Source organism: Moschus berezovskii, chromosome 2 (genome assembly GCF_049115385.1).
Source record: "Moschus berezovskii isolate FMDL1 chromosome 2, NW_MosBer_1.0, whole genome shotgun sequence".
Taxonomy (NCBI): Eukaryota; Metazoa; Chordata; class Mammalia; order Artiodactyla; family Moschidae; genus Moschus; species Moschus berezovskii.
The window spans coordinates 140602401-140627363 of NC_142461.1; positions in this window are offsets into that span (position 1 = coordinate 140602401).

Consider the following 24963-nt stretch of genomic DNA (forward strand, 5'->3'; position numbering starts at 1 on the left):
CGTTTCTCGAGCTGGGGCCGGAAGCAGGGGATACTTCTGGAGTTGAGACGGGACCCTCTGGAAGTCGCTCAGGTTGCTTCAGGGAAGTCAAGTACTTTTTTGTGTTGGAAGGGGGACTTCTTGATTACTCTCGAGCCTTTAAATGGGAATATTGCCTGTTTTCGATTTGAGTCCATGAAGTGTGTTTTCCTCTCCAATGAGGAAGGATGTTAGGGAACATTCTGAGTCGCCTAAAGGGAGTCAGGTACTCTTATGCCTTTCAAGCTGGAATGTGAGATTTCTTTTGAGATTCTGCAGCGCAAGATTTCCTCATCTCACATTGAGGGGATAATTTTGTGCTGTTTCTCGAGTTGTGGCATGAAGCAGGGAGTACTTCTCTAGTTCCAGCGGGGACCTCAGGAATTCGCTCGGGTTGCTTCAGGGAAGTCAAGTCCTTTTTTGTGTTGGAAGGGGAACTTCTGGATGACTCTCGAGCTGTTAAATGTGAATAATGCCTCTTCTCAATTTGAGTCCATAAAATGTGTTTTCCTCTCCAGTGAGGACGGTTGTTAGGGAACATTCTGAGTCGCCTAAAGGGAGTCAAGTACCCTTTTGCCCTTCAAGCGGGAATGTGGGATTTCTCTTGAGATTCTGCAGCGCAAAATTTCGTCATCTCGCATTGAGGGAATAATTTTGTTGTGTTTCTCGAGTTGCGAAGGGGACCTCAGAAACTTACCCGAGTTACTTCAGGAAATCAGGCCCCTTTTTTCCTGGAAGGAGAACTTCCAGATTACTCTTGAGCCCTTTAATGGGAATATGGCCTCTTCTGGAGTTGAGTCCATAAAGTGTGTTTTCCTCTCCACTGAGGACAAATGTTAGGGACCATTCTGAGTCGCCTAAAGGGAGTCAAGTAACCTTTTGCCTTTCAAGCGAAAATGTGGGATTTCACTTGAGATTCTGCAGCGCAAAATTTCCTCATCTCACATTGTGGGGATAATTTTGTGGTGTTTCTCGAGTTGCGAATACCTCAGAAACTTACCCGAGTTACTTCAGGGAATCAGGTGCCATTTGTGCTGGAAGGGGATCTTCCGGAATACTTTTGAGCCCTGTAATGGTAATAGGGCCTCTTCTCCAGTTGAGTCCCTAAAGTGTGATTTCCTCTCCAGTGGAGACGGAGCTTAGGGAACTTTCTGAGTGGCATAAAGTGTGTCAAGTAAGCTTTTGCCTTTCAATGGTAATGTGGATTTTCTTTTGAGATTCTGCAGCGCAAAATTTCCTCATCTCGCATTGAGGTGATAATTTGTGGTGTTTCTCCAGTTGTGGTGGGAAGCAGGGGGCACTTCTCTAGCTATGGCGGGGACCTCAGGAACTCGCTCGGGTTGCTTCAGGGAAGTCAAGTCACCTTTTGTGTTGGAAGGGGAACTTCCGGATTACTGTCAAGACGTTAAAAGGGAATATTGCCTCCTCTCCATTTAAGTCTATAAATTATGTTCTCCTCTACTGAGGATGGATGTTAGGGAACATTCTGAATCGCCTAAAGGGAGTCAAGTACCCTTCTGCCTTTCAAGCGGTATTGTGGGATTTCTCTTGAGATTCTGCAGCGCAAAATTTCCTCATCTCCCATTGAGGGGATAATTTTGTGGTGTTTCTCGAGTTGCGGCGGGAAGCTGGGGGTACTTCTCGAGTTGCAGCGGGGACCTCAGGAACTCGCTCGGGTTGCTTCAGGGAAGTCAAGTCCTTTTTTGTGTTGGAAGGGGAACTTCCGGATTACTCTCGAGCTGTTAAATGGGAAAAATGCCTCTTCTCGATTTGAGTCCATAAAGTGTGTTTTCCTCTCCACTGAGGAAGGATGTTAGGGAACATTCTGAGTCGCATAAACGGAGTCAGTACCCTTTTGCCTTTCAAGCCGGAATGTGGGATTTCTCTTGAGATTCTCAGCCCAAAATTTCCTCATCTCGCAGTGAGGGGAATATTTTGTTGTGTTTCTCGAATTGCGGCGGGACGCTGGGGGTACTTCTTGAGTTTAGATGGGGACCTCAGGAACTCACTCGTGTTTCTTCAGCGAAGTCAGGTCCACTTTTGTGCTGGAAGGGGAACTTCCGGATTAGTCTCGAGCCCTTTAATGGGAATAGGGCCTCTTCTGGAGTTGAGTCCATAAAGTGTGTTCTCCTCTCCAATGGGGAAGGATGTTAGGGATCTTTCTGAGTGACATAAGGGGAGTCAAGTACGCTTTTGCCTTTCAATTGGGAATGTTGGATTTCTCTTCAGATTCTGCAGCGAAAAGTTTCCTCATCTTGCATTGAGGGGATAATTTTGTGGTGTTTCCCGAATTTCGGTGGGAAGCTGGGGGTACTTCTCGAGTTTCAACGGGGACCTCAGGAACTCACTGGAGTTACTTTAGGGAAGTCAGGTCCCCTTTAGTGCTGGACGGAAAACTTCTGGATTACTCTCGAGGCCTTTAAGGGAATAGGGGCTCTTCTGGAGTTGAGTCCATAAATTGTGTATGCCTCTGCAATGGGGATGGATTTTAGGGAACTTTCTGAGGAGCATAAAGTATGCCAAGTTCCCTTTTGCCTTTCAAGCGGGAATGTGGGATTTCTCTTGAGATTCTGCAGTGCAAAATTACCTCATGCGGGGATAATACTGTGTTGTTTCTCGAGTTGTGGTTTGAAGTAGGGGATACTTCTGTAGTTGAAACGGGAACCTCAGGAACTCTCTCAGGTTTCTCCAGGGAAGTCAAGTCCCCTTTTGTGTTGGAAGGGGAACTTCTTGATTACTCTTGAGCTTTTAAATGGGAATATTGCCTCTTCTCGATTTGACTGCATGAAGAGTGTTCTCCTCTCCACTGAGGATAGATGTTAGGGAACATTCTGATTCTCATAAACGGAGTAAAGAACCCTTTTGCCTTTCAAGAGGGAATGTGATATTTCTCTTGAGATTCTGCAGAGCAATATTTCCTCATCTCGCATTGAGGTGATAATTTTGTGGTGTATGTCCAGTTGCGGCGGGAAGCTGGGGGTACTTCTCGAGTTGCGATGGGGACATCAGGACATCGCTCGGGTTTCTTCAGGTAAGGCAGGTGCCGTTGTGTGTTTGAAGGGGAACTTCCGGTTCACTATCAAGCCGTGAAGTGGGAGTCGGTCCTCATCTCGAATTGAGTCCATAAAGTGTGTTCTCCTCTCCAAAGGGGACTGCGGTTGAGGGAACTATCTGAGTCGAATAAAGGGTTTCAAGTACCTTTTTGCCTTTCAAGAGGGAATGTGGTATTTCTCGTGAGATTCTGCATGGCAAAATTTCCTCATCTCGCATAGAGGGGATAATTTGGGGGTGTTTCTCGAGTTGCGGCGGGAAGCTGCGGGTGCTTCTCGAGTTGCGACGGGGACCTCAGGAACTCGCTGGGGTTGCTTCAGGGAAATTAGGTCCCCTTTGTTGTTGGAAGGGGAAGTTCCGGTTTCCTTTCGAGCCCTTAAATGTGAACAGGGGCTCATCTCGAAATGAGTCCATAAAGTGTGTTCTCCTCTCTAAAGGGGACGGCTGTGTGAGGGAACTTTCTGAGTCGAATAAAGGGTGTCAAGTACCTTTTTTCCTTAAAGAGGGAATGTGGTATTTCTCTTGAGATTCTGCATCGCAAAATTTCCTCATCTCACATTTAAGGGAAAATTTTGTGGTGTTTCTCGATTTGCGGCGGGAAGCTGCGGGTGCTTCTCGAGTTGAGACGGGGACCTCAGGAACTCGCTGGGGTTGCTTCCGGGAAGTCAGCTCCCCTTTGGTGTTGGAAGGGGAAATTCCGGTTTACTCTCGAGCCCATAAATGTGAACAGGGGTTCATCTCGAATTGAGTCCATAAAGTGTGTTCTCTTCTCCAAAGGGGACAGCTGTTTGAGGGAACTTTCTGAGTCGAATAATGGGTGTCAAATAAATTTTTCCTTTTCAAAAGGAATGTGGTATTTCTCTTGAGATGCTGCATCGCCAAATTTCCTCATCTCGCATGGAGAGGATAATTTTGGTGTGTTTCTCGAGTTGCGGCGGGAAGCTGGGGGTGCTTCTCGAGTTGCGACGGGGCCCTCAGGCACTCGCTGGGGTTGCTTCATGGAAGTCAGGTCCCCTTTGGTGTTGGAAGGAGAACTGCCGATTTCCTCTCGAGCCGTTCAATGTGCACAGGGGCTCCTCTCGAATTGAGTCCGTAAAGTGTGTTCTCCTCTCCAAAGGGGACGGCTGTGTGAGGGAACTTTCTGAGTAGATAAAGGGTGTCAAGTACCTTTTGGCCTTTCCAGAGGGAATGTGGTATTTCTCTTGAGATGCTACATCGCCAAATTTCCTCATCTCGCATGGAGGTGATAATTTTGAGGTGTTTCTCGAGTTGCGGCGGGAAGCTGGGGGTGCTTCTCGAGTTGCGACGGGGACCTCAGGAACTCGCTGGGGTTGCTTCAGGGAGGTCAGGTCCCCTTTGGTGTTGGAAGGGGAACTTCAGGTTTCCTCTCGAGCCGTTCAATGTGCACAGGGGCTCCTCTCGAATTGAGTCCGTTAAGTGTGTTCTCCTCTCAAAGGGGACGGCTGTTTGAGGGAACTTTCTGAGTCGAATAAAGGGTGTCAAGTACCTTTTTGCCTTTCGAGAGGGAATGTGGTATTTCTCTTGAGATGCTGCATCGCCAAATTTCCTCATCTCGCATGGAGGGGATAATTTTGTGGTGTTTCTCGAGTTGCGGCGGGAATCTGGTGGTGCTTCTCGAGTTGCGATGGCGACCTCAGGAACTCGCTGGGGTTGATTCAGGGAAGTCAGGTCCCTTTTGGTGTTGGAAGGGGAACTTCCGGTTTCCTCTGGAGCCCTTCAATGTGCACAGGGGCTCCTCTCGAATTGAGTCCGTAAAGTGTGTTCTCCTCTCCAAAGGGGACGGCTGTTTGAGGGAACTTTCTGAGTCGAATAAAGGGTGTCAAGTTCCTTTTGGCCTTTCCAGAGGGAATGTGGTATTTCTCGTGAGATGCTGCATCGCCAAATTTCCTCATCTCGCATGGAGGGGATAATTTTGGGGTGTTTCTCGAGTTGCGGCGGGAAGCTGGGGGTGCTTCTTGTGTTGCGACGGGGACCTGAGGAACTTGCTGAGGTTGCTTCAGGGAATTCAGGTCCCCTTGGGTTCTGCAAGGGGAACTACCGGTTTCCTCTCAAGCACTTAAATGTGCACAGGGGCTCATCTCGAATTGAGTCCATAAACTGTGTTCTCCTCTCCAAAGGGGCGGCTGTGTGGGGGAACTTTCTGACTCGAATAAAGAGTGTCAAGTACCTTTTTGCCTTTCAAGAGGAAATGTGGTTTTTCTCTTGAGATGCTGCATCGCAAAATTTCCTCATCTCCCATGCTGGGGATAATTTTGGGGTGTTTCTCGAGTTGCACCGGGAAGCTGGGGGTGCTTCTCGAGTTGCGACGGGGACCTCAGGAACGCGCTCGGGTTGCTTCAGTGAAGTCAGGTCCCCTTTGGTGTTGGAAGGGGAACTTCCTGTTTCCTCTCGAGCCCTTATTTGTGCATGGGGGCTCATCTCGAATTGAGTCCATAAAGTGTGTTCTCCTCTCCAAAGGGGACGGCTGTGTGAGGGAACTCTTGGAGTGGAATAAAGGGTGTCAAGTACCATTTTTCCTTTCCAGAGGGAATGTGGTATTTCTCTTGAGATGCTGCATCGCAAAATTACCTCATCTCGCATGGAGGGGATAATTTTGGGGTGTTTCTCGAGTTGCGGCGGGAAGCTGGGGGAGCTTCTCGAGTTGCGAGGGGGACCTCAGGAACTCGCTGGGGTTGCTTCAGGGAAATCAGGTCCCCTTTGGTGTTGGAAGGGGAACTTCCGTGTTCCTCTCGAGCCCTTCAATGTGCACAGGGGCTCATCTCTAAATGAGTCCATAAAGTGTGTTCTCCTCTCCAAAGGGGACGGCTGTGTGAGGGAACTTTCAGAGGCGAATAAAGGGTGTCAAGTACCTTTTTGCCTTTCAAGAGGGAATGTGGAATTTCTCTTGAGATGCTTCATCGCCAAATTTCCTCATCTCTCATGGAGGGGATAATTTTGGGGTGTTTCTCGATTTGCGGCGGGAAGCTGGGGGTGCTTCTCGAGTTGCGACGGGGACCTCAGGAACTCGCTGGGGTTGCTTCAGAGAAGTCAGGTCCCCTTTGGTGTTGGAAGGGGAACTTCCGGTTTCCTCTCGAGCCCTTCAATGTGCACAGGGTCTCCTCTCGAATTGAGTCCGTAAAGTGTGTTCTCCTCTCAAAGGGGACGGCTGTGTGAGGGAACTTTCTGAGTCGAATAAAGGGTGTCAAGTACCTTTTTGCCTTTCAAGATGGAATGTGGTATTTCTCTTGAGATGCTGCATCGCCAAATTTCCTCATCTCGCATGGAGGGGAAAATTTTGGGGTGTTTCTCGCGTTGTTGTGGGAAGCTGGGGGTGCCTCTCGATTTGCGACAGGGACTTAAGGAACTCGCTGGGGTTGCTTCAGGGAAGTCAGGTCCCCTTTGGTTTTGGAAGGGGAACTTCCGCATTAGTCTTGAGCTGTTAAATGGGAAAAATGCCTCTTTTCGATTGAGTCCATAAAGTGTGTTTTCCTCTCCACTGAGGAAGGATGTTCGGGGAAATTCTGAGTCGGTTAAACGGAGTCAATTCCCTTTTGCCTTTCAAGACGTAATGTAGGATTTCTCTTGAGATTTTGCAGCGCAAAATTTCCTCATCTCGCAGTGAGGGAATATTTTGTCGTGTTTTTCGAATTGCGGCGGGACACTGGGGGTACTTCTTGAGTTTAGATAGCGACCTCAGGGACTCACTCGAGTTTCTTCAGGGAATTCAGGTCCCCTTTTGTGCTGGAAGGGGAACTTCCGGATTAGTCTCGAGCCCTTCTATGGGAATAGGACCTCTTCTGGAGTTGAGTCCGTAATGTGTGTATTCCTCTCCACTGGGGACGGGTGTTAGGAAACATTCTGGGTGGCATAAAGTGTGTCAAGTTCCCTTTTGCTCTCAAGCGGGAATGAGGGATTTCTCTTGAGATTCTGCAGCAGAAAATTACCTCATCTCGCACTGAGGGGATAATATTGTGTCGTTTCTCGAGTTGGGGCGGGAAGCAGGTGGTACTTCTGGAGTTGAGACGGGACCCTCAGGAACTCGCTCAGGTTGCTTCAGGGAAGTCAAGTACTTTTTTGTGTTGGAAGGGGAACTTCTTGATTACTCTCGAGCCTTTAAAAGGGAATATAGCCTCTTTTCGATTTGAGTCCATGAAGTGTGTTTTCCTCTCCACTGAGGACGTATGTTAGGGAACATTCTGAGTCTCCTAAAGGGAGTCAGGTACCATTATGCCTTTCAAGCGGGAATGTGGGATATCACTTGAGACCCTGCAGCGCAAAATTTCCTCATTGAGGGGATAATTTTGTTGTGCTTCTCGAGTTGCGAAGGGGACCTCAGGAACTTTCTCGAGTTACTTCAGGGAATCAGGCCCCTTTTTTCCTGGAAGGAGAACTTCCGGATTACTCTTGAGCCCTTTAATGGGAATAGGGCCTCTTCTGGAGTTGAGTCCATAAAGTGTGTTATCCTCTCCACTGAGGACGAATGTTAGGGACCATTCTGAGTCGGCTAAAGGGGGTCAAGTACCCTTTTGCCTTTCAAGCGGATATCTGAGATTTCACTTGAGATTCTGCAGCGCAAATTTTCCTCATCTCACATTGTGTGGAAAATTTTGTGGTGTTTCTCCAGTTGCGATGGGGACCTCAGAAACTTACTAGAGTTACTTCAGGGAATCAGGTACCATTTGTGCTGGAAGGGGAAGTTCCGGAATACTTTTGAGCCCTTTAATGGGAATAGGGCCTCTTCTCTAGTTGAGTCCTTAAAGTGTGTTATCTTCTCCAATGGGACAGATATTATTGAACTTTCTGAGTGGCATAAAGTGTGTCAAGTACGCTTTTGCCTTTCAAGCGGGAATGTGGGATTTCTCTTGAGATTCTGCAGCGCAAAAAACCTCATCTTCCATTGAGGGGATAATTTTGTGGTGTTTCTCGAATTGCGGCGGGAAGCTGGGGGTACTTCTCGAGTTGCGGCGGGGACTGCAGGAACTCGCTCGGGTTGCTTCAGGGAAGTCAAGTCCACTTTTGTGTTGGAAGGGGAACTTCCGGAATACTCTCGAGCCATTAAAAGGGAATATTGCCTCTTCTCCATTTGAGTCTGTGAAATATGTTCTCCTCTCCACTGAGGATGGATGTTAGGAAATATTCTGAATCGCATAAAGGGAGTCAAGTACCCTTTTGCCTTTCAAGCGGGAATGTGGGATTTCTCTTGAGATTCTGCAGCGCAAATTTTCCTCATCTCGCATTGAGGGGATAATTTTGTGGTGTTTCTCGAATTGAGGCGGGAAGATGGGGGTACTTCTGGAGTTGCGACGAGGACCTCAGGAACTCACTCCAGTTACTTCAGGGAAGTCAAGACCCCTTTTGTTCTTGAAGGGGAGCTTCCGGATTACTCTGGAGCCCTTTAAATGGAATAGGGCCTCTTCTGGAGTTGAGTCCACAAAGTGTGTTCTCCTCTCCAATGGGGAAGGATGTTAGGGAACTTTCTGAGTGACATAAAGGGAGTCAAGTAATCTTTTGCCTTTCATTGGGAGTGTGGGATTTCTCTTCAGATTCTGCAGCGCAAAGTTTCCTCCTCTCGCATTGAGGGGATAATTTTGTTGTGTTTCCCGAATTTCGTCGGGAAGCTGGGGGTACTTCTCGAGTTTCAACGGGGACCTCAGGAACTCACTGGAGTTACTTCAGGGAAGTCAGTTCCCCCATTGTGCTGGACGGGGAACTTCCAGATTACTCTCGAGCCCTTTAATGGGAATAGGGGCTCTTCTGGAGTTGAGTCCATAAATTGAGTACGCCTCTGCAATGGGGACGGATTTTAGGGAACTTTCTTAGGGGCATAAAGTATGCCAAGTTCCCTTTTGCCTTTCAAGCGGGAATGTGGGATTTCCCTTGAGATTCTGCAGTGCAAAATTACCTCATGTCGCATTGAGGGGATAATATTGTGTTGTTTCTCGAGTTGTGGTGGGAAGTAGGGGATACTTCTGGAGTTGAAACGGGAACCTGAGGAACTCTCTCGGTTTGCTCCAGGGAAGTCAAGTTCCCTTTTGTGTTGGAAGGGGAACTTCTTGATTCCTCTTGAGCCTTTAAATGGGAATATTGCCTCTTTTCGATTTGAGTCCATGAGGTGTGTTTTCCTCTCCACTGAGGAAGGATGTTAGGGAACATTCTGAGTCGCATAAACGGAGTCAGTACCCTTTTGCCTTTCAAGCCGGAATGTAGGATTTCTCTTGAGATTCTGCAGCGCAAAATTTCCTCATCTCGCAGTGAGGGGAATATTTTGTGGTGTTTCTCGAGTTGCGAAGGGGACCTCAGAAACTTACCTGAGTTACTTCAGGAAATCAGGCCCCCTTTTTCCTGGAAGGAGAACTTCCGGATTACTCTTGAGCCCTTTAATGGGAACATGACCTCTTCTGGAGTTGAGTCCATAAAGTGTGTTTTCCTCTCCACTGAGGACAAATGTTAGTGACAATTCTGAGTCGCCTAAAGGGAGTCAAGTAAACTTTTGCCTTTCAATCGGAAATGTGGGATTTCACTTGAGATTCTGCAGCGCAAAATTTCCTCATCTCACATTGTGGGGATAATTTTGTGGTGTTTCTCGAGTTGCGAATACCTCAGAAACTTACCCGAGTTACTTCAGGGAATCAGGTGCCATTGGTGCTGGAAGGGGAAATTCCGGAATACTTTTGAGCCCTGTAATGGGAATAGGGCCTCTTCTCCAGTTGAGTCTCTAAAGTGCGATATCCTCTCCAGTGGAGACGGAGCTTAGGGAACTTTCTGAGTGGCATAAAGTGTGTCAAGTAAGCTTTTGCCTTTCAATGGTAATGTGGATTTCTTTTGAGATTTTGCAGCGCAAAATTTCCTCATCTCGCATTGAGGTGATAATTTTGTGGTGTTTCTCCAGTTGTGGTGGGAAGCAGGCGGCACTTCTCTAGCTATGGCGGGCACCTCAGGAACTCGCTCGGGTTGCTTCAGGGAAGTCAAGTCACCTTTTGTGTTGGAAGGGGAACTTCCGGATTACTGTCAAGACGTTAAAAGGGAATATTGCCTCCTCTCCATTTAAGTCCGTAAATTATGTTCTCCTCTCCACTGAGGATGGATGTTAGGGAACATTCTGAGTCGCCTAAAGGGAGTCAAGTAAGCTTTTGCCTTGCAATTGGGAATGTGGGATTTCTCTTCAGATTCTGCAGTGCAAAGTTTCCTCCTCTTGCATTGAGGGGATAATTTTGTGGTGTTTCTCGAGTTGCGGCGGGAAGCTGGAGGTACTTCTCGAGTTGCAGCGGGGACCTCAGGAACTCGCTCGGGTTGCTTCAGGGAAGTCAAGTCCTTTTTTGTGTTGGAAGGGGAACTTCCGGATTACTCTCGAGCTGTTAAATGGGAAAAATGCCTCTTCTCGATTTGAGTCCATAAAGTGTGTTTTCCTCTCCACTGAGGAAGGATGTTAGGGAACATTCTGAGTCGCATAAACGGAGTCAGTACCCTTTTGCCTTTCAAGCCGGAATGTGGGATTTCTCTTGAGATTCTGCAGCGCAAAATTTCCTCATCACGCAGTGAGGGGAATATTTTGTGGTGTTTCTCATATTGCGGCGGGACGCTGGTGGGTACTTCTTGAGTTTAGATGGGGACCTCAGGAACTCACTCGAGTTTCTTCAGGGAAGTCAGGTCCCCTTTTGTGCTGGAAGGGGAACTTCCGGATTAGTCTCGAGCCCTTTAATGGGAATAGGGCCTCTTCTGGAGTTGAGTCCATAAAGTGTGTTCTCCTCTCCAATGGGGAAGGATGTTAGGGAACTTTCTGAGTGACATAAAGGGAGTCAAGTACGCTTTTGCCTTTCAATTGGGAATGTGAGATTTCTCTTCAGATTCTGCAGCGAAAAGTTTCCTCATCTCGCATTGAGGGGATAATTTTGTGGTGTTTCCCGAATTTCGGCGGGAAGCTGGGGGTACTTCTCGAGTTTCAACGGGGATCTCAGGAACTCACTGGAGTTACTTTAGGGAAGTCAGGTCCCCTTTATTGCTGGACGGGGAACTTCCGGATTACTCTCGAGGCCTTTAAGGGAATAGGGGCTCTTCTGGAGTTGAGTCCATAAATTGTTTATGCCTCTGCAATGGGGATGGATTTTAGGGTACTTTCTGAGGAGCATAAAGTATGCCAAGTTCCCTTTTGCCTTTCAAGCGGGAATGTGGGATTTCTCTTCAGATTCTGCAGCGCAAAATTACCTCATGTCGCATTGCGGGGATAATAATGTGTTGTTTCTCAAGTTGTGGTTGGAAGTAGGGGATACTTCTGGAGTTGAAACGGGAACCTCAGGAACTCTCTCAGGTTGCTCCAGGGAATTCAAGTCCCCTTTTGTGTTGGAAGGAGGAACTTCTTGATTACTCTTGACCTTTTAAATGGGAATATTGACTCTTCTCGATTTGACTGCATGAAGAGTGTTCTCCTCTGCACTGAGGATGGATGTTAGGGAACAGTCTGAGTCGCATAAAGGGAGTCAAGAACCCTTTTGCCTTTCAAGAGGTAATGTGATATTTCTCTTGAGATTCTGCAGAGCAATATTTCTTCATCTCGCATTGAGGTGATAATTTTGTGGTGTATGTCCAGTTGCGGCGGGAAGCTGGGGGTACTTCTCGAGTTGCGATGGGGACATCAGGAACTAGCTCGGGTTTCTTCAGGTAAGGCAGGTCCCGTTTTGTGTTTGAAGGGGAACTTCTGGTTCACTATCGAGCCTTTAAGTGGGAATCGGTCCTCATCGCGAATTGAGTCCATAAAGTGTGTTCTCCTCTCCAATGGGCACTGCTGTGTGAGGGAACTTTCTGAATCGCATAAAGGGTGTTAAGAGTCCTTTTGCCTTTCAAGAGGGAATGTGGTATTTCTCTTGAGATTCTGCAGCGCAAAATTTCCTCATCTCACACTGAGGGGAAAATTTTGTGGTGTTTCTCGAGTTGTGGCTGGAGGCTAGTATATTTCTCGAGTTGCGACGGGGACCTCAGGAACTCGCTTGGGTTGCTTCAGGGAAGTCAGGTCCCCTTTGGTGTTGGAAGGGGAACTTCCGGTTTACTCTTGAGCCGTTTATTGGGAATACGGCCTCATCTTGATTTGAGTCCGTAAAGTGTGTTCTCCTGTCCAATGAGGACGGCTGTGTGAGGGAACTTTCTGAGTCGCATAAAGGGTTTCAAGAACCGTTTTGCCTTTCAAGAGGGAATGTGGTATTTCTCTTGAGATTCTGTAACACAAAATTTCCTATTCTTGCATTGAGGGGATAATTTTGGGGTGTTTCTCGAGTTGCGGCGGGAAGCTGGGGGTACTTCTCAAGTTGCTATGCGTACCTCAGGAACTCACTCGGGTTATTTCAGGTAAGGCAGGTCCCCTTTTTGTTGGAAGGTGAACTTCCGATTTACTCTCGAGCAGTTAATTGGCAATAGTGCCTCATTTTGAATTGAGCACATAAAGTTCGTTCACCTCTCCAATGGGGACTGATGTTAGTGAAATTTCTGAGTGGCATAAAGGATGTCAAGTACCCTTTTGCCTTTCAAGAGAGAATGTGGTATTTCTCTTGAGATTCTGCAGCGCAAAATATCCTCATCTCGCATTGGAGATAATTTTGTGGTGTAAGTCAAGTTGTGGCGGGAATTTTGGATTACTTCTCGTGTTGCGACGAGGACCTCAGGAATTTGCTCGAGTTGCTTCTGGAAAGTCAGGTCCCCTTTTGTGTTGGAAGGGGAACTTCCGGTTTAATCTGGAGCCGTTAAATGGGAATAGGGCCTCATCTCGAATTGAGTCCATAAAGTGTGTTCTCCTCTCCTATGGGGAATGATATTAGTGAAATTTTTGAGTCGCATAAACGGTATGAAGTACTTTTTGCCTTTCAAGAGGGAATAGTGGTATTTCTCTTGAGATTCTGCAGCGCAAAATTTCTCTTCTCTCATTGAGCGGATAATTTTGTGGTGTTTCTCTAGTTGCGGCAGGAAGCTTGGGGTACTTCTCGAGTTGCCATGTGGACCTCAAGAACTTGCTTGGGTTTCTTCAGGTAAGGCAGGTCCCCTTTTGTGTTGGAAAGGGCACTTCCTGTTTACTCTCCTGCCATTAAATGGGAATAGGGCTTCATCTCGAATTGAGTCCCTAAAGTGTGTTCTCCTCTCCAATGGGGACGGCTGTGTGAGGGTAAAGGGTGAGTCGCATAAAGGGTGTCAAGTACCTTTTTGCCTTTCAAGCGGGAATGTGGTATTTCTCTTGAGATTCTGCAGCGCACAATTTCCTCATCTCGCATTGAGGGGATAATTCTGTGGTGTTTGTCGAGTTGCGGCGGGAAGCTGGGGGTGCTTCTCGAGTTGGGACGGTGATTTCGAGAACTCGCTGGGGTTGCTTCAGGGAAGTCAGGTCCCCTTTTGTGTTGGAACGGGAACTTCCGGTTTACTTTCGAGCCGTTCATTGGGAATAGGGATTCATCTGGAGTTGAGTCCAAAAGGTGTTTTTTCCTCTCCAATGGGTACGGCTCTGTGAGCGAACTTTCTGGGTCACATAAAGTGTGTCAAGTGACCTTTTGCCTTTCAAGCGGGTATGTGGGAATTCTCTTGAGATCGGAGCGCAAAATTTCCTCATCTCGCATTGTGGGGATAATTTTGTTGTGTCTCGAGTTTCGGCTTGGATCTGGGGGTACTTCTCGAGTTGCAGCGTGGACCTCAGGAACTCGTTCGTGTTGCTTCAGGGAAGTCAGGTCCCCTTTTTTTGGAAGTGGAACTTCCAGATTACTCTCGAGCCCTTAAATGGGAATAGGTCCTCTTCTAGATTTGAGTCCATGAAGTGTGTTCTCCGCTCCAATAAGTACGGGTGTTAGGAAACTATCTGAATCGCATAAAGTGTGTCAAGTGCCCTTTTGCCTTTGAAGCGGGAATGTGGGATTTCTATTTAATTGTGCAGTGCAAAATTTCCTCATCTCACATTGAGCGGATAATTTTTTGGTGTTTCCCCTTTTGAGGCGGGAAGCTGGGGGTACTTCTCGAGTTGCGAAGGGGACCTCAGGAACTCGCTTGTGTTGCTTCAGGGAAGTTAGTCACCCTTTTCTACTGGAACGGGAATTTCGGGATTACTCTCGAGCCGTTAAATGGGAATAGGGCCTCTTCCCAAGTTGAGTCCATAAATTGTGTTCTCCTCTCCAATGGGGATGGCTGTGTGAGGGAATTTTCTGAGTCGCATAAAGGGTGTCAAATACAGTTTTGCCTTCCAGCGGAACGTGGGATTTCTCTTGAATTGTGCAGCGGAATATTTTCCTGATCTCGCATTGAGGGGATAATTTTGTGGTGTTTCTAGAGTTGCGGCGGGAACCTGGTTGAACTTCTCAGGTAGCGAACAGGACCTCAGGAATTCTCTCTGGCTGCTTCAGGGAAGTCAGGAACCCTTTTGTGTTGGAAGGGGAATTTCGGGATTACTGTTGAGCCTTTAAATGGGAATAGGGCCTCTTCTCGAGTTAAGTCCGTAAAGTGTGTTCTCCTCTCCAATGGGGACGACTGTTTGAGGGAATTTTTTGAGTCTCACCCGGCTGTGCAAATGGGAGAAATACCAGCCCCACCGGCGCAGACATGAGAGATGCCGGCCCAGGCGGCTGAGACGCCAGAGACACGGGCCTTGCCTGCGCAGACGCGAGAGAGGCCTTCCCCACCCGCGCAGATGGGAGAGAACCCGGCCCCGCCAGCGCAGACTCGAGAGACCCCGGCCCCGCCCGCTCAGACGCGAGAGACCTCGGCCCCGCCCGCTCAGATGCTATTGTTCCTGGCGCTGCCCGTGCAGACTCCAGAGAAGCCGGCGCCACCTGCGCAGATGCGAGAGACCCTTGCCCAGCCCGCGCAGATGCGAGAGACCCTTGCCCCGCCCGCGCAGACTCGACAGAAGCCGGCCCTGGCGCAACCGACCATGCAGAGATGTGCAGCAGTGAGGAGCTACCCCATGCCTGAGGCCAGGGCAGGCGGCCGAGAGGAGGTACCCCACCTCCAATAGGCGGTGGTTGTGCGGGGGAGGGCCGAGAGGAGGTACTCACGTTCAAGGTCAGGATTGGCGGCCTTGAGGACATACCCCTCATCCAAGGTAAGGTGCAGCAGCTGTGCTTTCTTGGAGCAGCTGTGAAGAGATATCCCACACCCAAGGTAAGAGAAACTCAAATCAGATGGTAGGTATGGCGAGGGGGCTTCAGATGGCAGACACACTGAAATCATCATCACAGGAATGTACTCGATCTGATCACATGGACCACAGCTGAATGTGGTCCACTGGAGAAGGGAATGGCAAACCACTTCAGTATACTTGCCTTGAGAACCCCATGAACAGTATCAAAGGGCAAAATGACAGGATACTGAATGAGGAATTCCCCAGGTCGGTAGGTGCCCAGTATGCTACTGGAGATCAGTGGAGAAATAACTCTAGAAGGAATGAAGGGATGGACCAAAAACAAAACCAGTACCCAGTTGTGGATGTGACCGGTGATAGAAGCAAGGTCTGGTGCTGTAAAGAGCAATATTGCATAGGAACCTGGTATGTAAGGTCCAGGAATCAAGGCAAATTGGAAGTGGTCAAACAGGAGATGGCAAGAGTGAACATAGACATTCTAGGAATCAGTGAATTAAAATGGACTGGAATGTGTGAATTTAACTCAGATGACCATTATATATATACTACTGTGGGCAGAAATCCCTTAGAAGAAATGGAGTAGCCATCATGGTCAACAAGAGACTCCGAAATGCAGTACTTGGATGCAATCATAAAAACGACAGAATGATTTCTGTTCGTTTCCAAGGCAAACCGTTCAACATTACAGTAATCCAGGCCTATGCCCCAACCACTAACGCTGAAGAAGCCGAAGTTGAACGGTTCTATGAAGACCTACAAGACCTTTTAGAACTAACACCCAAAAAGATGTCCTTTTCATTATAGGGGACTGGAACGCAAAAGTAGGAAGTCAAGAAACACCTGGAGTAACAGGCAAATTTGGCCTTGGAGCACGGAATGACGCAGGGCCAAGTCTAATAGAGTTTTGTCAAGAGAACGCACTGGTCATAGCAAACTCCCTCTTCCAACAGCACAAGAGAAGACTCTACACGTGGACATCACCAGATGGTCAACACCGAAATCAGATTGATTATATTCTTTGCAGCCAAAGATGGAGAAGCTGTATACAGTTAGCGAAAACAAGACCAGGAGCTGACTGTGGCTCAGATCATGAACTCCTTATTGCCAAATTCAGACTTAAATTGAAGAAAGTAGGGAAAACCCCTAGACCATTCAGATATGACCTCAATCAAATCCCTTATGATTGTATAATGGAAGTGAGAAATAGATTTAAGGCACTAGATCTGATAGATAGAGTGCCTGATGAACTCTGGATGGAGGTTCGTGACATTGTACAGGAGACAGGGACCAAGAGTATCCCCATGGAAAAGAAATGCAAAAAAAGCAAAATGGCTGTCTGAGGTGGCCTTACAAATATCTGTGAAAAGAAGAGAAGCGAAAAGCAAAGGAGAAAGGGAAAGATATAAGGATTAGAATGCAGAGTTCCAAAGAATAGCAAGGAGAGATAAGAAAACCTTCCTCAGTGATCAATGCAAAGAAATAGAGGAAAACAACAGAATAGGAAAAACAAGAGATCTCTTCAAGAACATTAGAGATTCCAAGGGAACATTTCATGCAAAGATGGGCTCGATAAAGGACAGAAATGGTATGGACCTAACGGAAGCAGAAGATATTAAGAAGAGGTGGCAAGAATACACAGAAGAACTGTACAAAAAAGATCTTCACGACCAGGATAGTCACGAAAATGTGATCACTGGCCTAGAGCCAGACATCTTGGAATGTGAAGTCAAGTGTGCCTTAGAAAGCAACACTACGAACAAAGCTAGAGGAAGTGATGGAATTCCAGTTGAGCTATTTCAAATCTTGAAAGATGATGCTGTGAAAGTGCTGCACTCAATATGCCAACAAATTTGGAAAACTCAGCAGTGGCCACAGGACTGGAAAAGGTCAGTCTTCATTCTAATCCCAAAGAAAGGCAATGCCAAATAATGCTCAAGCTACCGCACAATTGCACTCATCTCACACGCTAGTACAGTCATGCTCAAAATTCTCCAAGCCAGGCTTCAGCAATATGTGATCCGTGAACTCCCAGATGTTCAAGCAGGTTTTAGAAAAGGCAGAGGCACCAGAGATCAAATTGCCAACATCCGCTGGATCATGGAGAAAGCGAGAGAGGTCCAGAAAAACGTCTATTTCTGCTTCATTGACTATGCCAAAGCCTTTGACTGTGTGGATCACAATAAACTGTGGAAGATTCTGAAAGAGATGGGAATACGAGACCACCTGACCTGCCTCTTTAGAAACCTGTATGCAGGTCAGGAAGCAACAGTCAGAACTGTGCATGGAACAACTGACTGGTTCCAAATGGGAAAAGGAGTACGTCAAGGCTGTATATTGTAATCTTGCTTATTTAACTTATATGCAGAGTGCATCATGAGAAATGCTGGGCTGGAAGAAGAACAACTGGAATCAAGATTGCTGGGAGAAATATCAATAACCTCAGATATGCAGATGACACCACCTTTAGGGCAGAAAGTGAGGAGGAACTCAAAAGCCTCTTGATGAAAGTGAAAGAGGAGAGTGAAAAGGTTGGCTTGAAGCTCAACGTTCAGAAAACAAAGGTGATGGAATCTGGTCCCAACCCTTCACGGGAAATAGATGGAAAAACAGTGGAAACAGTGTCACACTTTATTTTGGGGGGCTCTAAAATCACTGCAGATGCTGATTGAAGCCATGAAATTAAAAGGCGCTTACTCCTTGGAAGGAAAGTTATGATCAACCTTGATAGTATATTAAAAAGCAGAGACATCACTTTGCCAAAAAAGCTCCATCTAGTCAAAGCTATGGCTTTTCCCGTGGTCATGTATGGATGTGAGATTTGGACTGTGAAGAAAGCTGATCTCCAAAGAACTGATGCTTTCGAACTGTGGTATTGGAGAAGACTCTTGAGAGTCCCTTGGACTGCACGAAGATCCAACCAGTCCATTCTAAGGGAGATCAATTGTCGGTGTTCATTGGAAGGAGTGATGCTAAAGCTGAAATTGCAATACTTCGGCCACCTCATGCGATGAGTTGACCCACTGGAAAAGATTCTGATGCTAGGAGAGGTTGCGGGCTGGAGGAGAAGGGGACGACAGAGAATGAGATGGCTGGATAGCATCACCGGCTCTGTGGCCATGAGTTTGAGTGAACTCCGGGAGTTGGTGTAGGACAGGGAGGCCTAGCGTACAGTTATTTATGGGGTCTCGGAGAGTTGGACACGACTGAGCGACTGAACTGAACTGAACTGAATAAAGCATGTCAAATACCCTTTTCCCTTTCAGGCGGGAATGTGGGATTTCTCTTGAAATTCTGCAGCGCAAGATTTCTTCATCTCGCACTGAGGGGATAATTTTGTGGTGTTTCTCGAATTGCAGCGGGAAGCTGGGGGTATTCCACGAGGTGCGAAGGGACCTCAGGAACTCACTCGAGTTACTTCAGGGAAGTCAGGTCCCCGATTGTGCTGGAAGGGGAACTTCCGGATTACTCTCGAGCCGTTAAATGGGAATATTGCCTCTTCTCAATTTGAGTCCTTAAAGTGTGTTCTCCTCTCCACTGAGGACGGATGTTAGGGACCATTCTGATTCGCCTAAAGGGAGTCAAGTTCCCTTTTGCCTTTCAAGCGGGAATGTGGGATTTCTCTTCAGATTCTGCAGTGCAAAATTTCCTCATCTCGAATGGAGGGGATAATTATGTGCTCTTACACGAATTGGGCTGGGAAGCTGGGGGTGATTCTCCAGTTGCGACGAGGACCTCTGGAACACACTCGGATTACTTCAGGGAAGTCAGGTCCCCGTTTGTGCTGGAAGGGGAACTTCCGGATTGTTCTCGAGCCCTTTAATGGGAATAGGGCCTCCTCTCGATTTGAGTCCATAAATTGTGTTCTCCTCTCCAATGGGGACGGATGTTAGGGAAATTTCTGAGTGGCATAAAGTGTGTCAAGTACCCTTTTGCCTTTCAAGCGGGAATGTGGGATTTCTCTTGAGATTCTGCAGCGCAAAATTACCTCATCTCGCATTGAGGGGATAATTTTGTGGTATTTCTGGAGTTGCAGAGGGAAGCAGGGGATACTTCTCGACTTGCAACGGGGACCTCAGGAACTCGCTCAGGTTGCTTCAGTGATGTCAAGTCCCCTTTTGTGTTGGAAGGGGAACTTCCAGATTACTCTCGAGCCGTTAAATGGGAACATTGCCTCTTCTCGATTTGAATCCAGAGAGTGTGTTCTCCTCTGCACTGAGGACGGATGTTAGGGAACATTCTGAGTCGCCTAAAGGGAGTCAAGTACACTGTTACCTTTCAAGCGGGAATGTGGGATTTCTCTTGAGATTCTTCAGCGCAAAATTTCCTCATCTCGCATGGAGGGGATAATTTTTTTGTGTTTCACGAATTGGGTTGGGAAGCTGGGGGTACTTCTGCAGTTCCGACGAGTACCTCTGGACCACACTCGAGTTACTTCAGAGAAGTCTGGTCCCATTTTGTGCTGGAAGGGGAACTTCCCTATTACTCTCGAACCCTTTAATGTGAATAAGGCCTCTTCTCGATTAGAGTCCATAAAGTGTGTTCTCCTCCCAATGGGGACGGCTGTGTGAGGGAACTTTCAGAGTTGCATAAAGGGTGTTTAGTACCCTTTTGCCTTTTATGAGGAAATGTGGTATTTCTCTTGAGATTCTGCATCGCAAAATTTCCTCATCTCGCATTGAGGGGATAATTTTGGGGTGTTTCTCGAGTTGCGGCGGGAAGCTGGGGGTGCTTCTCGAGTTGCGACGGGGACCTCAGGAACTCGCTGGGGTTGCTTAAGGGAAGTCAGGTCCCCTTTGATGTAGGAAGGGGAACTTCCGGTTTCCTCTCGAGGCCTTAAATGTGAACAGGGGCTCATCTCGATTTGAGTCCATAAATTGTGTTCTCCTCTCCAAAAGGGACGGCTGTGTGAGGGAACTTTCTGAGTCGAATAAAGGGTGTCAAGTACCTTTTTGCCTTTCAAGAGGGAATGTGGTATTTCTCTTGAGATTCTGCATCGCAAAATTTCATCCTCTCACATTGAGGGGATAATTTTGGGGTGTTTCTCGAGTTGCTGCGGGAAGCTGGGGGTGCTTCTCAGGTTGCGACGGGGACTTCAGGAACTCGCTCGGGTTGCTTCACGGAAGTCAGGACCCCTATTTTGTTGGAAGGGGAACCTCCGGTTTACTCTCGAGCCGTTAATGGGAATAGGGGCTCATCTTGAATTGAGTCCATAAAATGTGTTCTCCTCTCCAACGGGGACTCATATTACTGAAATTTCTGAGTCGAATAAAGTGTGTCAAGTACCCATTGCCTTTCAAGAGGGAATGTGGTATTTCACTTGAGATTCTGCAGTGCAAAATTTCCTCATCTCGCACTGAGGGGATAATATTGTGGTGTTTCTATAGTTGCGGGGAGAATCTGGGGGTACTTCTCGAAGTGCGTCGGGGACCTCAGGAACTCGCTCGGGTTGATTCAGGGAAGTCAGGTCCCCTTTCTTTTTGGAATAGGAACGTCCGGTTTACTCTGGAGCCGTTAAATGAGAATAGGGCCTCCTCTGGAATTGAGTCCTTAAAGTGTGTTCTCCTCTCCAATGGGGACGGCTGTGTGAGGGAACATTATGCGTCGCATAAAGGGTGTCAAGTACCCTTTTGCCTTTCAAGAGGGAATGTGGTATTTCTCTTGAGATGCAGCACAAAATTTCCTCACCTCGCATTGCGGGGAAAATTTTGTGGTTTTTCTCGTGTTGCGGCGGGAAGCTGGGGTAACTGCTCGAGTTGCGAAGGGGACCCCAGGAAGTCGCTCTGGTTGCTTCAGGGAAGTCAGGTCCCCATTGGAGTTGGAAGGGGAACTTCCGGTTTACTCTCGAGCCGTTAAATGGGAATAGGGGCTCATCTCGTATTGAGTGCATAAAGTGTGTTTTCCTATCCAACGCGGACGGCTGTGTGAGGGAAATTTCTGAGTCGCAAAAAGGGTGTCCTGTACCCTTTTGCCTTGCAAGAAGGAATGTGGTTTTCTCTTGAAATTCTGCAGCGCAAACTTTCTTCATCTCGCATTGAGGGGATAATATTGGGGTGTTTCTCGAGTTGCGGCCGGAAGATGCGGGTGCTTCTCGAGTTGGGACGGGGACCTCAAAAACTCGCTCAGGTTGCCTCACAGAAGAAAGGTCCCCTTTGTTGTCCGAAGGGGAACTTCCGGTTTACTTCCTAGCCATTAATTGTGAGCTGGGGCTCATCTCGAATTGAGTCCATAATGTGTGTTCTCCTCTCCAATGGGGACGGCTCTGTGAGTAAATTTTCTGAGTCCAATAAAGGGTGTCAAGTACCTTTTTGTCTTTCAAGAGGGAATGTGGTATTTCTCTTGAAATTCTGCATCACAAAATTTCATCATCTCTCATTGAGGGGATAATATTGTGGTGTTTCTAGAGTTGCGGCGGGATGCTGTGGGTACTTCTCGAGTTGCAACGGGGACCTCAGGAACTCGCTCGGGTTTCTTCAAGGAAGTCAGGTCCCCTTTGTTGTTGGAAGGGGATCTTGCGGTTTCCTCACGAGCCCTTAAATGTGAACTGGGGTTCAACTCGAATGGAGTCCATAAAGTGTGTTCTCCTCTTTAATGTGGATGGCAGTGAGAAAACTTTCTGAGTCGAATAAAGGGTGTCAAGTACCTTTTAACCTTTCAAAAGGGAATGTGCTATTTCTATTGAAATTCTGCATCGCAAAATTTCCTCATTTCCCTTAGAAGGGATAATTTTGTGGTGTTTCTCGAGTTGAAACAGGAAGCTGGTGGTGCTTCGCGAGTTGCGACAGGACTTCAGGAACTCGCAGGGGTTGCTTCAGGGAAGTCAGGTCCCCTTTCGTGTTGGAAGGGGAACTTCCGGTTTCCTCTCGAGCCCTTAAATGTGCACAGGGGCTCATCTCGAATTGAGTCCATAAAGTGTGTTCACCTCTCCAAAGGGGACGGCTGTGTGAGGGAACTTTCTGAGTCGAATAAAGGGTGTCTAGTAACTTTTTACCTTTTAAGAACGAATGTGGTATTTCTCTTGAGATTCTCAATGGCCAAATTTCCTCATCTCGCATTGAGGGGATAATTTTTTGGTGTTTCTCCAGTTGCGGCGGGAAGCTGGAGGTGCTTCACGAGTTGCAACAGGGACCTCAGGAACTTCCTGGGATTGCTTCAGGGAAGTTAGGTCCCCTTTGGTGTTGGAAGAGGAACTTCCGGGTTCCTATCAAGCCCTCAATTGTGAACAGGGACTCATCTCGTATTGAGTCCATAAAGTGTGTTCTCCTCTTGAATGGGGACGGCTGTGTGAGGGAAATTTGTGAGTCGAATAAAGGGTGTCAAGTTCCTTTTTGCCTTTCAAGAGGGAATGTGGTATTTCTCTTCAGATGCTGCATCGCAAACTTTCCTCATCTCGCATTGATGGGATAATTTTGGGGTGTTTCTCGTGTTGCGGCGGGAAGCTGTGGGTGCTCCTCGAGTTGCGACGGGGACCTCAGGAACTCGCTGGGGTTGCTTCAGGGAATTCAGGTCCCCTTTGGTGTTGGAAGGGGAACTTCCGGTTTCCTCTCGAGCCCTTAAATGTGAACAGGGGCTCATCTCGAATTGAGTCCATAAAGTTTGTTCTCCTCTCCAAAGGGGACGGCTGTTTGAGGGAACTTTCTGAGTCGAATAAAGTGTGTCAAGTACCTTTTTGCCTTTCCAGAGGGAATGTGGTATTTCTCTTGAGATGCTGCATCGCCAAATTTCCTCATCTCGCATGGAGGGGATAATTTTGGAATGTTTCTCGAATTGCAGCGGAAAGCTGACAGTGCTTCTCGAGTTGCGAAGGGACCTCAGGATCTCTCTGGGGTTGCTTCAGGGAAGTCAGGTCCCCTTTGCTGTTGGAAGGGGAACTTCCGGGTTCCTCTCGAGCCCTTAAATGTGCACAGCGGCTCATCTCTAATTGAGTCCATGAAGTGTGTTCTCCTCTCCAAAGGGGACGGCTGTGTGAGGGAACTTTCTGAGTCGAATAAATGGTGTCAAGTAACTTTTTGCCTTTCAAGAGGGAATGTGGTATTTCTCTTCAGATGCTGCATCGCAAAATTTCCTCATCTCGCATTGAAGGAATAATTTTGGTGTGTTTCTCGAGTTGTGGCGGGAAACTGGGAGTGCTTCAAGAATTGCAACGGGGACCTCAGGAACTTGCTGGGGTTGCTTCAGAGAAGTCAGGTCCCCTTTGCTGTTGGAAGGGGAACTTTCGGGTTCCTCTCGAGCCCTTAAACGTGCACAGGGGCTCTCTTGAATTGAGTCCAAAAAGTCTGTTCTCCTCTAAAAGGGGACGGCTGTGTGAGGGAACTTTCTGAGTCGAATAAAGGGTGTCAAGTACCTTTTTGCCTTTCCAGGGGGACTGTGGTATTTCTCTTGAGATGCTGCATCGCAAAATTTCCTCATCTCGCATGGAGGGAATAATTTAGGGGTGTTTCTCGAGTTGCGGCAGGAAGCTGGGGGTGCTTCTCGAGTTACGACGTGGACGCGAGGAACTCGTTGGGGTTGCTTCATGGAACTCAGGTCCCCTTTTGTGTTGGAAGGGCAACTTCCGGTTTCCTCTCCAGCCCTTCAATGTGGACACGGGCTTCTCACGAATTGAGTCCCTGAAGTGTGTTCTCCTCTCCATATGGGACGGCAGTGTGAGGGAACTTTCTGAGTCGAATAAAGGGTGTCAAGTACCTTTTTGCCTTTTCAGAGGGGATGTGGTATTTCTCTTGAGATGCTGCATCGCCAAAATTCCTCATCTCGCATGGAGGGCATAATTTTGGGGTGTTTCTCGAGATGCGGCGAGAAGTTGGGGGTGCTTCTCCAGTTACGACGGCGACCTCAGGAACTCGCTGGGGTTGCTTCAGGGAAGTCAGGTCCCCTTTGGTGTTGGAAGGGGAACTTCCGGTTTCCTCTCGAGCCCTTCAATGTGCACAGGGTCTCCTCTCGAATAGAGTCCGTAAAGTGTGATTACCTCTCCAAAGGGGATGGCTGTGTGAGGGAACTTTCTGAGTCGAATAAAGGGTGTCAAGTACCTTTTTGCCTTTCCAGAGGGAATGTGGTATTTCTCTTGAGATGCTGCATCGCCAAATTTCCTCATCTCGCATGGAGGGGATAATTTTGGGGTGTTTCTCGAGTTGCGGCGGGAAGCTGGGGGTGCTTCTCGAGTTGCGAAGGGGACCTCAGGAACTCGCTGGGTTTGCTTCAGGGAAGTCAGGTCACCTTTGGTGTTGGATGGGGAACTTCCGTTTTCCTCTTGAGCCCTTCAAACTGCAGAGGTGTTCCTCTCCAATTGAGTCCGTGAAGTGTGTTCTCCTCTCCAAAGGGGACGGCTGTGTGAGGGAACATTCTGAGTCGAATACAGGGTGTCAAGTACCTTTTTACCTTTCCAGAGGGAATTTGGTATTTCTCTTGAGATGTTGCATCGCCAAATTTCCTCATCTCGCATGGAGGGGATAATTTTGTGGTGTTTCTCGAGTTGCGGCGGGAAGCTGGGGGTGCTTCTCGAGTTGCGACGGGGACCTCAGGAACTCGCTGGGGTTGCTTCAGGGAAGTCAGGTCCCCTTTGGTGTTGGAAGGGGAACTTCCGGTTTCTTCTCCAGCCCTTCAATGTGCACAGGGGCTCCTCTCGAATTGAGTCCGTAAATGGTGTTCTCCTCTCCAAAGGGGACGGCTGTGTGAGGGAACTTTCTGAGTCGAATAAAGGGTGTCAAGTACCTTTTAGCCTTTCCAGATGGAATGTGGTATTTCTCTTGAGATGCTGCATCGCAAAATTTCCTCATCTCGCATGGAAGGGATAATTTTGG